At 48.4% G+C, this 17105-nt stretch overlaps 1 long non-coding RNA gene across 1 annotated transcript in view; it reads right to left on the bottom strand.

Moving 5' to 3' along the window:
• Positions 1-15485: 15485 nt before the first annotated feature.
• LOC109297009 overlaps positions 15486-17105 on the bottom strand; it is an 18409-nt gene continuing 16789 nt past the window's right edge. Inside the window, exon 3 of the long non-coding RNA XR_002097145.1 lies at positions 15486-15496. This is a non-coding gene — a long non-coding RNA (uncharacterized LOC109297009). The remainder of the gene's footprint in view (positions 15497-17105) is intronic.

A 17105-nucleotide genomic window follows, 5' to 3' on the forward strand; every position in this document is an offset into this window, starting at 1 on the left:
CCCCTCACCCACAGACTCTTCCCCCCCCACCCCAGTCCTGCCAGAGGTGGCCCCTAGCTGCCAGGGCTATGGGGCCAGGAACCAAGGTCCACAGCTCCCTGCCCCTGAAAGAAGGCAGTGGCTGCTCCATAAGAAGGAGCACAGGGTTGCCCCCACCCCCCGCTGCCTGCTTGCAGCGGACTTGGGCGGGGGCGGGGGCAGGGCCAGCTCCTGGCCACAGCGTGCACTTCCAGGGGACAGGGGGGACCCACGCCCCTCAAATCTGTGTTCAGGGTGGGGGTGGGGAGGGGGCGTGCTGTGGGCTTGTGCTCCCTGGCCTGCTGCCCTCCCCCCAGGCCTCCACAGTGCAAAGTGTGCACCCGGCATAGCAGGGCACAGTGGGGCTGCACAGGAAAGCTGCTTGCTTCTGCAAGCTCCGCACTGCCATGGTGACACTTAATCTGCATGCAGGAGTAGCAGTGAGGGGCACAACCCCACGCCCCCACCTATGCACGCAGGGGAAGTGTTGCCAGGGCAGCATAAAGCTTATGAGGGCAAGCAGCTTTCCTGCACAGCCCCACTGTGCCAGGTTGCCAGGTTGCCACGCTGCACTTTGGAGACCCTGGGGGAGGGCAGCAGAGCAGGGAGCACATGCCCACAGCATGCACCCACCCCACCCCCCACACAGATCTGGGGGGCATGGGTCCCCCCTGCTCCCTGGGAGTGTGCACTGTGGCAGGGAGCCAGCCCAACCCCCCACCTCCGAACAAATCACCCACAGCCTCATCCTGCTCCCTGCTTGGGCTCTGAGACCATGCCCTGGGCCCTAGACCCCAAGCTCCACACACTTCCCAGCAGGGCAGCAGCTCAATTCCCAGCCCTGCCCAACTCCCTCCCTATGGGGGCCTCAATTCCCCCCTTACTTGCCCTGCAAAGGGCTCACTGCAAAACTACAAAATCCATGAGTTTCTCTGCTAAAATGAGAAATACATGTTTTACTCTAGTAAAGATGGAAATCCATGGTTTTCTCCATTTTCCATGGGAAATGGAAAATGTGGATATCTGATTATAAGCAATTGGAAAAAATAAATCTTTTAATGGAAGGTGACAGGAAAATTTAAAGCATAGACATTGCTACCTGCATGATTGCTCTTCATGATACAACTTTTTTTAAAGAAGCATCTGTCATCTTGAGGCTTAACAGAAATATGCCAGAAGATGACTTTGAACCTCTTTATCTGGACATAAATCAGTTAGCTCAGGACCATTTCTGACATATTTCTGTATGAGAAGACACCTTGAAACAGCAGCTACAGGAATTCAACATTAGAGCCAATGGAGCATTTTTGTTGTTTCAGTGATCAGTGTGGTTGCAAGTTGCAGACAGAAGTGCAATCCCTGGTCTAACTTATGGTACTTCACAAAAAGTATATCTTTTTCTTTTCCCTGAGGCTTTCCTGGACTTCCTTGTTCAGCCAAGAGGGCTTCTTGGCCCCTTTGACCCCTTTTATGTGTAATGGGATTGTCTCCTTCTGTGCCCATAGGATCGCTCCCTTGAGGAACAACCACCCTTCCTGGACTCCCATTTTGCCAATGATCTTGAGCTTTAATGACTCACTAACTAATCTCCTGAGCATACTAAAGTTAGCCTTTCTGAAGTCTAGCACTTCAGCCCTGCTGGTTGGTTCACCCACCCTTTGCCGGACAGTGAATTCAGTCAATCGATGATCACAATCCCCTAAGTTACCTTGTACCTGCAGATTCCCCACCAGGTCATCCCCTGTAGCTAACACCAAGTCCAGCAAGGTGTTTCCCCTAGTGGGATCATATACCTTCTGTGTTAGGTGGAGATCCTGTATGCAGGTTAAGAACCTACATGAGCAGTTAGATTTGGCTGACTGCTCCTCCCAGCAGATGTCAGAGTAGTTTAGGTCACCCATGACAACCATATCTTTCTACTGTACGGCCTCTGAGAGCTGTCTGGAGAATTCCAGGTCTAGCTCATCCTCCTGGCATGGTGGTCTATAGTAGACCCCCACTACCAAGTCCCTTTCCCCCCAACCCCCTTGTATCCTGACCCACAGTACCTCAGTTTGTTCCTCCTCTGATCCCATCTTGATTACAGAGGATGTGTATATTGTTCTTTAACTTAGAAAGCAAAACCACACCTCCCTTTGTCCCCATGCTAGCCCATCTGTACAACTTGTAACCCTCAATGCCTACTGCCCAATCATGAGTAGGGTCCCACCAGGTTTCAGTTCATTCAACCAGGTTGAAGTTGGTGCTTGTAAGCAAGAGTGCAAGTTCCTCCTGCTTGTTCTCCATGCTTCTAGCATTAGTGTAGAGACATTTAGCCCCCCGATGGGTGCCCTTGGTACCCCCCTGGTCTGATGTCTATTGGGCCCCTTAATGCTTACCTTAGTGCTTACCTAGGCTGATCCAATTCATTACTCATGGCTCGCTGATCCTAGGTTCTCCTTATCCTCTGCTTCCCCATCCCCTGACTAACCTAGTTTGAAGCCCTTCAAAGGAGATCAGCCAACCTGTAAGAGAACAGACTCTTACCTTTAGAAGAGAGATGAAGACCATCTCATCCCAGGATGCATCTCTTATGGAAGTGTGGATCGTGGCTATAGAAGCCAAAACCCGCATGATGACACAAACTCCAGAGCTGCAGGTTGACTTCCCTGATGCAAGCACCCTGATGCTGACGGTGACCGCTGACCAGAAGGATGGACGAGAAGACCACCTGTGCCCCTGTATTCCTAAGGCTGGCCCCCAGAGCCCTGTAGTTACATCATGACTTATGATGTCAGTCAATTCTTTTAGCACATTTGGTGGCATTCCATCCAGGCCAGCTGACTTGTGGATGTCCAGCCCCCTCAAGCTGTTCCCTCACAGGATCTTCACCAATTATAGACATATGATTACCCTTACCCTGGTAGTCCTGCGTCCTGTCAGGCAGGGTGATCCCCTTCGAAAACTGACACAAAGTAATCATTGAGGACATTAGCTTTTTCCGGGGTGTTGGTTGTCAGCTGCCCCATTTGGTTCAGCAAGGGTCCAATGTTGCCCTTGTTTTTTTCTGATTTCCCACATATTTGAAGAAGGACTTTTTATTGTCCTTGATTCCTGTAGCCAGTTTTAGTTCTATTTCAGTCTTGGCTTTTCTGGTACACTCCCTACAGGTGACAGCCAGTGCTGCATAATTCTCCTTAGTGATAGTTCCCAACTTCCATCCCTTATAAGCTTTTCTTCTCAGATTCAGGAAGTCCAGGAGTTACCTATTAAGCCAAGGGTCTCCCAGCCCTTTTGCTACCTTTCCTATGGGCCAGAATTGACTTCCCTTGGACTTCTGGGATCATGTCCTTAAGGAGCAACCACTCATTGTGGACTCCTCTCCCTGTTCCTCTGGCTTAACCACTGGTTCATTTCCCAGTCTAAGATGAAACCCCAGACCTTCACGCAAGACTGGGTGAACTACTGCAGCTATCCTCACCTGATTGAAACTATTGTTCCATATATTTCTCAACTGACAGATGACATTAGAGATTTTCAGTATCTGAGTGGCATGTTGCTCAAGCATTTCATACTGTAGGGGGCCTCTAAACTATTGCATAGAGTAGTGGGCATCCTGCATCAGCTTGGCCCTTCAAAGGCAGCTCTTCCTGCTTATGAGATCATAATGGATTGGCCAGAGCAATCTGGGAAACCCCTGCATCTTTTCTCCCAAAAGAAAAAAAAACATTGACAAGAAATATCATCTGTCACTTAAAGGAGCTGAGTATATCCATCCTGCTCCTACCTTACTGCTGGGTACAGGCACCAGGCAGTACACATCAATCCCTAAGGCCAGAACCTTAAGGAGGTTTAAATCTCTTTGGTAAAAGGATATATTCCTCTTCAGACCTGCAGCTCCTCTTTATGAACTACCAGCTGTCCCTCTCTGGCTTTCATATCCATAAATGTGTTACTGTTTTGATGAAGACCAGAGAAATTAGCCCTCATCTCTGAAGGACAGACAAGGGCTAAGATGGCCTGACAGATGACCCTGGAGACTGGCAGGACTGCCTCACAGTTGATGGCAAATTAACATCATAACATGCTTCTCTTGGCTATAAGCAGTGGTGTACTGATGGGAGGTGAAAGTGCTGGCCTGAGGCGGGGCGCTGGCCGGAGAGGTCACGGTGCCTCCTGCATTTGGTGTGTGGCCTGCCCCCCTGCCCAGCGGGTTGTAGGTTTCTTTACCTGTTCCAGCCAGAAATTCCAGCTGCTGCCCCTCCCCCCATGTCCAGTGTGCCATGATATTAATTTCCCTGCAGCAGTGGGGATGGGAGAAGGGGTCCCACACCTTTCTCAGGTGCGGGGGGGATAGTACAAATGCAGGCATTGGCCCCTGGGTGCCAGAGACCCATAGTATACCACTGGCTATAGGTATTGAACTTTCGGGGGAGGACCTCCCATTTGAGGGCATGGAGTTAAGTGCATAGACTGATAAAGCACTTGAAATCCTAAAGCATTCAAAGGCTATCTTGCACTCTGTTGGAACCTGCTTTACTTCTCTCAAGAGACAGTATGATTCTTATGCCACATATTGGCAAACTCCTCCAGGGTCCTTTGCCAGTGCTCTTTCTTCACCTGTGGCTTCATATAGCTCCTCTGAACTGCCCAAGAAATGTCAGAGGTTTCACAGGTGGAACCATTCATCAGCTGTATAGTCCACCTTGCAGCATGCATCTAAAAGCAGACAGGACATCTAACAATGAAGATGAGAAATGCATGCAGCTCCTCTGGTACCTGCTTCCATAGCTGCTCAGGTGTTTATCAATCTGCATGAGCCAAAATTACTGTAGACAGATGAACCCTGCATACTATAGTGAACTGCCATATAGTTTGCTACCCAAGACAAATCTCCCATCCCTGTCTTCTTCCTCTTTCAGGGAAACGTCTCATGAGATTGTGCTCTAGAAGGATGCCCTCTCCTTCCTGTTTCTGAAGGTAGTAGAGGAAGGCTTCTCACACCTCAGGGGAGAATGGGTAGTATACATATTACATCTTGGTTCCAAAGAGGAAAGGAGGATAACACCAAATCTTGGGCATAAGAAGACTCAGTATGCTCATCTGCAAACTCAAACTAAAGATGATTACCCTGCCATTACCAGCCCTACTAGAGGAACTGGTTTGTATCTATACACGTATACAGGATTAGTGTTTTCATTTCACAATCAGACCCTTGCAGAGGGTTATGAGTTAGTCACGAGTTAGTACCCTTGCTAATAATAAGTCCTCCTCTTTGGCCTCCCTAAAATTCCAAGTCTTCACTGAGGTACTCTTCACTGAGCTGCATGTGTCAGGAAGCAGGGGATCAAAGTCAACCTACCTGGAAAAGTGGTTATGAGAGAGAACCATTTTCTGGCAAACATTGGATACATTGTTTCATTCTCTGAATCTGAGTCAGCTTTGATTCCTGCTTGGATTCCTGCGCAGAGACTTGAGTCTATATGAGCCATTTGGATTCTGTGGCCACTTGGCATCCAGCCACTCGCCTGGGGCTTGGGACTGCAGTAACCTTACTGTGCATTAATAGCATGTGCAGGCACACTGAGCTTCATCTTTATTTATCATTAGTTACATGTTATCTAAGCAGTGAAGCTGCTACTGATTTCTGTTTGTTTGGCCTCCTCTGTAAGAGACCCTTTCTAAGCATCCTACTTAAAACCACAATGATGTTTTCCAAGATGCCTGCACAAGCATGCACAAGCAAAACAATGCACCTGCCAGGCTAGTTCTTGCAGGCATTAACAACCACTTTAAGCTTCATTGGAAAAGGAAAAAAATGCCTAAAGAAGATGGTGGAAGAACCACACTTACAAAATGGAAAATAAGAAAATAAGTCGTACCTGGAAATATCATATGACATAGAGGTTAGTGCTGTGTCTACCAGATATCTTGCAGTATTAATCATCACATAATTGAATATTTTCTAAATTAGTTGTCCAAGCTACCTAAATAGTAGCATACTTTTTGGCTTTATATTTAGAGATCCCGAAGGAAATTATACATCCTTAGATTATTTAGACCGAATTTTTGCTCAGTAGTTTTGTATGCAACATATATTTTTAAGATTAATATATTTTTCACACCTCAGAGATCAGTGTTCTAATGTCTGTCTCACACACATATGCATATGCTTATACCACCGTAACAAAACTCCCCATATCAAGAAAATGCACACACAGCAGATATCTTTGTGTTATGTAAAGCAGGTATATCATCATTTCTTAAAAGAAAACATCACACTGGCTTTTCCTTAGTTTGTTATTCTATAGCTAGAAGTGAAGACTATAGTTGCTATGTGCTCATTTTCTGTTGCAGAACAGTTAGTGTTGCCTTCAAACAGCTTGGTTACCAAAAAACTTCCAGCTCCCAGAGCAAAAATATTATTAAACCATTTTTCTGTATTCATGTGGTTATAACTGAATAGTCATTTTTTTCTGTTTAGAAAGAGTTCTATAGGTAAGAATTCTACATGAAACTAAGGTATGATATTATAATCGCCTTGTCTATTATAAGACCCTGATTCTTGTTATTTAATCAAACTTAAGTGTATGGCCTGAAATTCTCCATGCTCGGGATCTAACTAGGGATGGTCTTTTTATTTTACCATATTAAAAAAATAATCGGCCAAAACTGCTTATTCATTTCTGAGAATGAACCTAAGGAAGAATACCTTGTTTTTCCAAAAACTCAGTGACTTTTTCTTTGAACAGCTCTTGAACCTCCACGATCTGAAGCAGGAACTTGAAACTTAGTGGTGGGTGGCTTGTGTTTCAGAGGTGAGTTCTGCTGTTCCTTAAAGTCTGCCCAAAGTTGGCCAAGCTATAAGTCTTTGAAAAATCACAGTTGATACGTGCTCTGTAAAAATGTTTTCTGTGGTAATAGACAAAATCTCTGAATATTTTATGTTCACTATTCTAGCTAGCCTCTGTGTTCCTAATTCTGACCAGCCTGCACATCCCTAAAGAACATCTGCGCATTCCTTATTCTCTCAGAGATCCTCTATGGCTAGAGACAGAAGTTACACATAAACCAGTTTAAGTGATCAGAACACAAGTTCAGTGCACATAAACCAGTTTAAAAGTGGCCAAAACTGGTTTGAATTAAATCTGGTTGAAAGTAGTATCAGACTTAACTGATTGAACTCAAACTGGTTTATTCAACTTCTGTCCCAAGACCCCTTCCTGGTTTAAATTAAACCAGAGTCCCCCAGAATCCCAGCATAATCTCTGGGCTGTGCTGTCTGCTCCAGCAGACCAGGGCTGGCCCTGCCCCTCTGCTCCCTAGCCAGAGCAGGGACAGGTGTGGAGGGGGCTGGCCAGATGCTGGCCCAGGAAGGGAGCAGGGAAGAGGTTTATTCCCCCCGCCCTCCCATGTCCCACCAACATGGATCTGCATTTCTCTGCTGGCTGCTCCAGTGGCAGGTGCATGGCCAGCCCTGGCAGTAGCCTGGAGTAAACTGGCCAGGAAGGGAGTTTAATTCCTTCCCCCCATCCCACCAGCAGGACCTGAACTGGGGTCTGCCAGGCACTGGCCCCCCCTTGTTGCAGCGGTGGGGGCAGGGGTGGGGCCATAGTCAAACATTGACCACCATGCCCCTCTAAGGCACAGAGGACAGGGAGGGGGGTTATTTCCCCCTCTGCCCCTGGGGGACCACAGCCAGGGTCTGCCCACCCCAACCACCACCGCCAATCACTCCCTGCTCAGGGTGAGTGGCAGGATAAGTCCCCCCCTGCCAAATGCTGGGAATAAACCTCCTCCCTGCTCCCCCACCTAAGGGGGTCCTGCCAGCTAGCCTCTGGCTGTGCACCCACCCTGCCACTGGGGTGGTGAGTGGGGAGGGACCCTGACATGGGCAGCACCTTGAGAGTGGCTGCAGCCCCCATTACTGTTGCTTCCCCCCTTGCCACTCCAGTTTCTGAAGCTAATTTCCCCAAAACTGAACATAGTTACCCAGGCTGCTCTGTTAACTGACTCAAACACAGAGAACAAAACAGCCAGACATGGAAGAAAGGCAAGGAGTAACTTGGGAAGAAGTTTGGTGAGATTTGGGCTGAAGTATGAGGAGAACCTGAAGGTATCTGGGGAAGGAAACTAAGACAGGTAAAGAGGAAGGGAGCCAGAGTTGGAGGACGGGAGACTGGCTATAAAAGCAGACAGGGAGTTACATGGGAGTATACTGGCTGGGCAGGAACCTGGGTACTGAGGAAGGAGGCTGGAAATGGTTGTCCTAGAAGACCGGGACTGAGGGGAATTTGGCTGGGGAAACATTAAAGAACTAAGTGGATGCAGGAGGCTGGGACTGACCTGGCATGAGGACTGGACTCAGAATCAGTGTGGATATGGAGGCAAGACCAGCTGAAAACTGAGACCAGCTTAGCAGAGACTAGGACAGAGAACCAGGGAGAGGATAGACTGGAGCAGGAGGCAAGAAGGGATAGAGTGAGAGGGGGACTGAGATTTGCCAAGATTACTAGGAACACACAAAGTACCAGTGAGGAGAAAAAGGGATTGGATAAGAGCTGAAAGAGAGACAGTGGGACTGGCTGGACAAGGAGACTGGGACGGGTCTTGGAGAGGGGGAAGAACAGAAGATTAGGCGGGGGTTCAAGCAGAGTGCCCAGACGGGAAGATATGGACTGGCTGGTCAAGGAGAGAGGGAATAGAGGCTGATACAGAGTAAGCACTGCAAATGGCACTGGGCTAGGGAGCCAGGAAGCGACAGAGGTTGGATTGGGGAAGGAGTCATTTAGAAAGGATGAGAAAGAAAGAAACAAGAATGGGGCAGTGAATAGATAGAATAGTTTGCATCCACTTGAGCACACTCTCCTCCAGAACACTTGTAAAACCCTCTACCATGTCACATCCTAGGACAGGTTCACATAGAGGCCAACAACTAGCTATTGCTACTAGGTACTTTGTTACCTTAGGTGGCAGGTATCTGTGTGGTTGATCTAAAGGTTCCAACCTCGCTGGTGACCCAAGTGAGTGTCAGTATTCCACATAATAGATTAGAGAAGGGGTTCGGTTTTTCTAGGCTATTTTAAAGCAATTATTTTTTTAAAAACCCAAAAAAACCCCAAAACCATGCCACTGAAACTGTAAAATCTAGCATTCAAAAGATGGCAAATGCCAAAATTAAGATTGTTAATGTCCTTGCCTCATTTAGGGCACAAGATTGACCTACTCTGGAGGTGAATCAGGGTTATATGGTAAAGAAGGGTTTCTCATTTTTGCAGAAGTTGAAAGGTATATAGTGAATGAGGCAGGAGATGGCAGGAAGAGAGACAATAATTTCAGAATTATTACTGCCCTGGGGAAACAGGTCTCTATCACTGCTATGCCAGAGTTCCTGTGTGATTTTAGGCAAGTCACTTAAATTTTTCACAGGTGGTCACCAGTTGGGTGCTTCTAATTCTCTGGATGTCCTGTTGTCTGACTTGATGAAGTTCTGACTGCATCTGAGGTCAAAAGAGAGCTTATCATTGATTGTATTTTTATTAGAACAACAAAAAATTGTAGCACTCTACTCATCTCAAATTGGGTACCCAAAATAGTAGAAATCTTTTAATTTAATCTCTGTGTGCCTCAGTTCCTTATCTGTAAAACGGTAATAATACTACCCCTTCACTTCACAGAGTTGTTGTGAGAATCAGTTAATGAATGTGTAAGGAATTAATGAATGTGTGGCTGGAGTGATAAGTGCCACAGAAAAACATATGAGGAAATTAATAGATCTGACTTCAGAGTCAAGCTTGAATACCACACAGTGAGAAAGACGTAGGACCACAAGTTGAGCAAGGAAGACAAAATGAAGTATTGAATGGATATATCATCACTGTGCACTGAATGACACAGGGGTCTTGTGGAAAAATAATATGTCATTGTATATTAAAGACTGTATCATAATTCATATGCACAAGGAGCTGAATTAGAATTGCACAGGTAGGCTTAATTCTGGCATTTTCTAGCTTTTGGATGTTTGACTTTACAACCTGGATCATGTTCTTTTAATATAGCTTCCTCTGTGTGTAATTCACAGTACTCCATGGTTAGGTCACAAGTTACTGCTAACGTCCTGTAGAGCCAGTAGTAGGAATCCCCTCTGATTTGCTTAGAAGCAACCTTCAGGTTGGTTAAAGAATGATTATGATTTAGACTATTCCATTACTCCCTCTTCCTCAGGACATTCAGTGTCTGTGCACTTACATGAATTAAAGTCCTCTGAGGGCATAAGAATGGTGAGAGCAGGAAAGTGCCACGGGCCTTTGGCACTTAGAGGAGAAGCAAGAACAGAGCTGATGTTACCATTGGCCCAACTACCATAATCACTTCCACCAGCTGAGCTGCTACCCACAGTTGCCCTCAAGACAGCAGAATTTTCATGGTTGCACTGCAAGGATGTGGAGAGAAAATGTGGACAGAAACTTCCAGGCGGTTTTTTACCATCTGTGTGCTGCATATGGGTCTCTATAACAAAAACTGTGTGGGAGAGGCATAGTGAGAGCAGTAGCAGATTAAGATCTCCCGGGGCCTTGGGCAAACATATAACTGGAAGCCCCCTGTGCCCCATTATAGACATGAATGTATCATGAATATATCATGAATGTATCATGCCACTCCTCACCTGCATGGTGAAAGGATTCACTTCCCCTCCTGGTGCTGCTGCTGCCAAGGGCAGGGTGGGCCTCTGTGCCTTGCAGAGAAGGCTGAATGGACCCAGCCAGGCTTGGGGTGGGGTGGCACATGCCCACTTGTCCTCTCTGCTCTCCCTCCATAGCCAGAGCAGAGCCAAGCAGGGTGAGGATGGATGCAGACTGCCTGCTGTGGGCTTGGGGCTCTCCACTCTGCTGCCTTTGCCGTAGGGGCCCTGTGCTGGCCACGTGTCCCCTGCCTGCCTGGCAGCTGGGGGCACAACTCACTGCCTTCATTGTTACTGGCTGGGCAAGACGTGTGCAGCTGGTGCAGGGCTCCTGAGGGAAAGATGGCAAAGCAGACAGCCCTGAGCCCACAGCAAGCAGCATGTATCCACCCTGCACACAAATCTGGGGGGTGCATGCCCCCCATACCTCCCTTGAGGGGTGCGCACAGTGGCGGAAAATGATTTACCACCCCCATGACCCCTGGACAAGCTGCCTGTGGCTCTGTCTCACTCCCTGCCCCAGCCCGAGATCTCATGTTCTGCCCTGGCTGGGCAGCACCCCTGCCCCCCTCCCTCCCTCACTATGAGGGCCTTGATCTGTCCCCCATGTCCTTTCCTTCCCCCATGTCCCTTTCCCTCCATATACTTACCTGCAGGAAGTTGCTCTCCATGCTGCCCAGCTGTGTTCCTAGCCATGTGAATGTGTGCGGCCATGCACATGCACATGGCACCCCCTACGTCTTGCTCCCAGCAGCCCCAAGCAGGACCCCTTGCAAGCTAGGATGCTGCCCACCTGCAAAGCGAAACCCGCTGTTTCCTGAGGAACCCCAGGCACCCAGAGGGCCCCATGGGCCCAGGAGTTAATCCGCCTGTGCATCAGAGAGGCCAAGAACTATGGAATCCACTGTCCAAAATCCCCTCACATGGTAAATAGTGAGCAACCTCAAAGCTGCAGTGTGGGTTGTTGAATGTTGAGACAACAGCTTCATGCTCTGATTTCAGTTGTAAAGGAGTCCTTTTAAACGATGCTTAGATTACCAAGTGGGGCTTGGAGGAGTCTGGGAATTTGACCACTAATGATTCTAAGATGCACTGGATGTACAAGAAAGCATGCTGGATACTTGAGTGGAAAGTATTTCTGCAGTATATAACTGCTTATTAACTATCGTTAATCACTGAAACAAGTTACATGATAGAGTAAAAGACATAGGGTTGGAATAGACCTTGAGAAGTCATGTAGTCTACCTAACCTACTTTACAGTCTACCTAAACCTTTGCTTGTTCTTAAAAGCCTTCAGTGATGGAGATTCATGGACAAGTCGTCTAAATAATCTATTTCAGTGCTTAACTAACCTTAGAGTTGGAAAGTTGCTTTTCCTAAATGTCTAAAATAAATTTCCTTCGGTGCAATTTACACCCTTTACTTCTTGCCCTATTTCCAGTGGACATGAAGAACAGTTTATAATCTTTATCTTTGCGCTAACATTTTTTTAAAAATGAAGTTCTTTCAATCTTTCCTTAAAGATCTGTTCCTCTAGACTGCTGATTGCTTCTCTTGCTCCCTTCTAGACTGTCCCCAATTGATTCACAAATTTCTTAAACTGTGATGCCAAAAAGTGGACACTGTGTTCCAGCTGAGGGCTTGCCAGTGCTGAGTAGAATGGAAAGATTCTTTTATGCATGTTACATATGGCGCTCCTGCCTAGAACCCAATATGGGGCTTGAAGCTTTTGCATCAGTATGAGATTATTGACTCATTGCTCCCAGACACTTTTCTGCAGGAAGAATAACTTCACTCCTCATTTTGTATATGTGCAGTTGGTTATTCCTAACTAAATGTAACACTTTACACTTGCCCTTATAGAATTGCATTCAGTTTATTCCTGACTATTTTTCAAATTTTCCAAGATCATTTTGAATTTCAGTTCTGCCCTCCCAAGTGCTTGCAGCCTTTCCCAGCTTGAAATCCTCTGCAACTTTTGTAAGTGTATTCTGTGTTTTAACATCCAAGTCATTAATTAAAATAGTGAACAGTACAGGACCCAAGGCAAACTCATGCAGAATTTTGTAGAAGTTACTATTGCTAAATTGAGATTTTTTTATAATGCTGTGGTTTGAAAGTTTCTAACACTACACACAACTGAAAAGCTTAAAGAACAAAATAGTATCCTTAGAATGCACAGTTTAATGCTTATATAGATTATGAAAATGGTCAACACTGAGTGCATCTACATGAAATACTTTGCTGCACATTAAACTAATCTAACACTCAGTAAAGCATCAGCATCTACATGTATGCAGGACTTACTGCGCAGTAAATTAGGCCAATGCACTGTTTGCTAGTACCAACAAATACAGGTACTAGATTAATGATGCGTTAGCTACTGCGCAGTAGCACGTGTGTAGACACTGAATGGGAGCAATTAGCTCCTGGTCATCCTAGGCAACAGGGGGCCAGAGAGGGTAGGGGCGGAGCTATCTGTGGCCTTGGTGTGGAGCTCGGGATCGCAGCCCAGCTCAGTGGCACTGGTTTGGGGCCATGTCCCCTGGTCAAGCAGTAGCAGTGCCCTGAGCTCTCCCTTCCCTTTATTTACTGAGGGGATGGGGGAGCTCTCTGTCCCCAGTCCCAGTACTGCTCAGCTCCTGGCTCCCCACTGTAGTGCCAGGACAGGATTGCTCTCTGTCCTTGCAGCACAGGGCCAGAGACAGAAAGTTTCTCCAACCCCTCAGCCCTGTTGCTCCCTGTGCAGCACACACCCCAGTCAGCTCCCACTCCCTGTCCATGCCAGAGGAGAGCCAGGCATAAGAATGATGCCAGGGGACAAAAGAGAAAAACCTCTTCTTTCTCTTGGCCTGTATTCAATCCAGCACTGGGCCTGGGGAGAGACATGGGGAGATAAGCAGCACTGGGGCTAGGGGCAAGATACCCAACTGGGGCATGCACTGTGCAGGCAGCGGCAGGACTGAGGGGGCAGGGAACCTCTCTGTCCCTGGCCCCATCCAGGTGCTACTCAGCTCTCGACTCCTGGGGGGAGTCAGGAGCTGAGCAGTGCCAGGACTCAAGACAGAGAGCTCCCCTGTCCCCTCAGCAAGCAAAGTGAGAGGAGAGCTCAGGGTGCTGCTGCCACTCAATCACAGGGCATTGCCCCAAGCCAGTGCCACTGAGCTGGGCTGCAGTCCTGACCCCCATGTGGCTGCGAGCTGTCCCCCTCTCTGGGGCACCTATGCCCTGCTCCCCAGAGCCCAAGCCTGACCCCTGTACCCCTTGTCAGCCTGGGACTGTTATCAGGGCCCCCCCTGGCAGCCTGGAACCAGAGATCCCTCTAGTTGCTTCAGGGGGACAGGGCAGGGCAGGGGGGCAGGAGCAGCTCTGGACTCAACTACCTGAGAGCAAACTGGCTCTTGACATGAGCAAATGTAGACATGTTCCTGGGCTTGGTTTACTGTGCCCTGGACTTGATTTTAATGCCCAGTAACCTTAATGTGCATTAATTGAGCTTGTAAATGCACCCACTAGTAGTACTCCCTCAAGTTAGGATTCTGAATTATTTTTCGGGTTTGGAGTAGAGGCACTGGGGAGGTGCAGTACAACAATTGGCGAATTACCTGCCATGCCCTTACGTATACATGTAAAATGCACATCAGATCAGCACTAAAATGAATCTAGCAATCTCGTCCTGATCCCAGATTCAGATATTTTCTATATTGGTGACACTACACATAGTACCTGACGAGTACTAATGGAAAGAAGCAACTGTAGCCTTTCTCTTCTTCCTACTGTCCTCCCTCTTACCCACACCCCTCCTTCCTTTTGGGTATGGGAGCAAAACTGACACAACTCAGGTTGTGGCTGCTGCCAGTCTTTGTGAAAAAGAAGCTCCCTGGAATTCCAGCCTTGTCTGAGGTAAAACTTCTGATTGGCTGCCTCCCCATTTGCCCACCTTCTAGAAAAAAACAGGCAATCAGAGTTGCTTGTAGGTAGCTGGCACAGCTGTCTCCTCCTCTTTTCAGGAGCCAAGAGGAGTTTTTTGGAGGGAGAGGAGAGAAAGACAATGAGCAAATGACACATACAAAGCTAAAAGCTAGAAAAAGCCCAGCATCTTGGGAAAGGTCTGCTCTCCCCTTCCCTTTCCCCATACCTCCATAATGGGTTGGTCTGCTTTCTCCCCTTCCTCCTGACCGTCCCTATTCTTCCCATTCATATAATACCAGGTTTGGGAAAGAAAAGGAGGCAAAAGTCCCTTGTAGTTGCACTGACACCAGGCTTGGGAATGGGGAAAAAGATCTCATATTGCTGAAGCCTCCCCCGACTTGGGAGAAGTGGGCAGTGCTCCTGTGTAGATGTGAAGCTGGAGGAGAAGGGACTTGCTGGGAGGTCAGGGGGTGCTGAGAGTTTCACAGAATTTGAGAATTCTGGAGTCTGTGAACCAATTGGACATGCCCTCCCATCAAGCAGCCAGTGAGAGACCTCTTGCCGTGGGATACCAGAATCACCCTAACTGAATGGTGTGGCTATGCAGGATGAAATCAAAAATCAAATGGCTAATACAGCAATATACTATTTTCAGAAACTATAATGATTTCATTGCCTATCTCACAATATTTGGGAATCTGACTGACTCGATTTTTGTCATTGTCATTACTAGGCAATGTTCTTTTTGGAGAGAAACCCATGTTTGGCTGGTCTGGAGTGCCAAGGAAGACAGTTCATTCCTGTGCCAGCACTCTCTAGAATAATGGCTGCCTCTTTGGTAATAGAAAGTCCTATTCAGCTGTGATAAAGCTGTATACACTCATTCCTCCCTTGCTGTACCATACCTAGTTTCCATTTGGGCAAAAGGGAGACCCTATGTTTAGGGCATTTACCTGGCAGTTAGGACTCCTGGGTGAAGTTCCCTGCTCTGTTATCTGTTCATTTTTTAGTTTGGGCAAGTTTTTAGCCTGTCTGGGTGCAGCCACACGTGTAGGCATATGCACTTGCAGCAGCTCAAATAACAGCAGTAACAAACTTGTGCCAGGGATTTGCACTTTGGTGTGGGGCAAGTTGTGTCACTTGGGGCAGACTGACCCTGGCCAGCTCCACCCAGATCTCCAGCCAGCGTTCAAAGTACCTTCAAGAGACAGTTGGATGTTTGTCTTGCTGGGATCCTATGACCGCTGCTGACTTCCTGTCCCTGGGGCAGGGGGCTGGACTTGATGATCTTCCGAGGTCCCTTCCAGTCCTAATATCTATGAAATCTATGAAAATCTGATTGGTTGTAATGCTTCCTCACACCACCATGGGGGTGGCAACAGCAGCAGGAGCAGCAGCCTGAGGCAGGAAGGGGTGTGGCCAACTGCCCTCAGGAGGTCCTAAGAACAAATAGCCCCAAGCTGCTGGCCAACAGCTTCTTATACTGCTGGGGACAGCACAGGTGGGGCCAGCACCTGCCAACTGCTGGGGCCAGCACCAACAAACACACCCTCTCAGCCTGTCCCTAGCCCTAGCCCTGGCCCCACCAAGGAGGCCCCCCAGCAGGGGAACCGCAGCTATACACAGGTGGCTGCAAGGCGGCCTGCAGCCATGGGGCCTGGATCCTCCACTGCCATCCCTTCCAGCTCAGGTGATGGGGCTCCCTTTCTGGCACTCACCCGCAGGCCTGGGGCGAAGTGCCAACTACCTAAGCAGGAGAACCTGCACTTTGAGACCTAGTTGCAGGTCCTGGCTCAGGTGGTGGGGGCCACCAAGATTGTGGCAGCCTCCTGCTTTCATGGCAAGGGTTTTTTTCCTTGCTTCAGAGGTCACCATGCAAAAGGCGGTGGAGAGGGGACTTGTGGTGGAGGGCGAGTACATCCCCCTTGAGCCCCTAGAAGAGTTGGGAACCTGGAGGATCCTCAGCTCCATCCCACCCTATGTCCCTAACTGAGCCCTGCTTCCCCAGCTCCAAACCCTCTTGCTGGGGTGCTGAATCTCTGGCCTCCACCACATGCGCTCATTCCGCCGCCAGGTCATGAGCTAGCTGGGGGGTGGTGCAGCTGGATGCCAAGGGGTGCCTTGTGATTCCTTTTCAGGGAGCCCTGATGAAGGTGTTTTATATGCTGGGGGACCTGTGGTGCTTCCAGTGCCATGCCCTGGGGCACTTGCATCATGAGTGCTCCATGGGCCAGGCAAGGAGGGCATCCGTGGGTCCCACTGGCGAGAGGGGTGCCCCTGCCACTGGCACCCCTCCCTCCTCTGGCACCCCTGGCACCCCAGCCACAACACCCAGCCCCCCTGTGCACTCAGGAGACCCCCCCCAACCAAGTCCTTTCTCCCAGGACCCCGAGGCAGGCACCAATGCCACCCTGGTGCCTGATGTGTCTCCTCCCCTCCCCCCCAGAAAAATCTTACTACCAGTCCACTCTATGGTCCCACACCAGAGGGGGTTGAGGTGGGATCCCCTTACTG

Source organism: Gavialis gangeticus, unplaced genomic scaffold, assembly GCF_001723915.1.
Source record: "Gavialis gangeticus isolate Ggan-Ray unplaced genomic scaffold, GavGan_comp1, whole genome shotgun sequence".
Lineage (NCBI taxonomy): Eukaryota > Metazoa > Chordata > Crocodylia > Gavialidae > Gavialis > Gavialis gangeticus.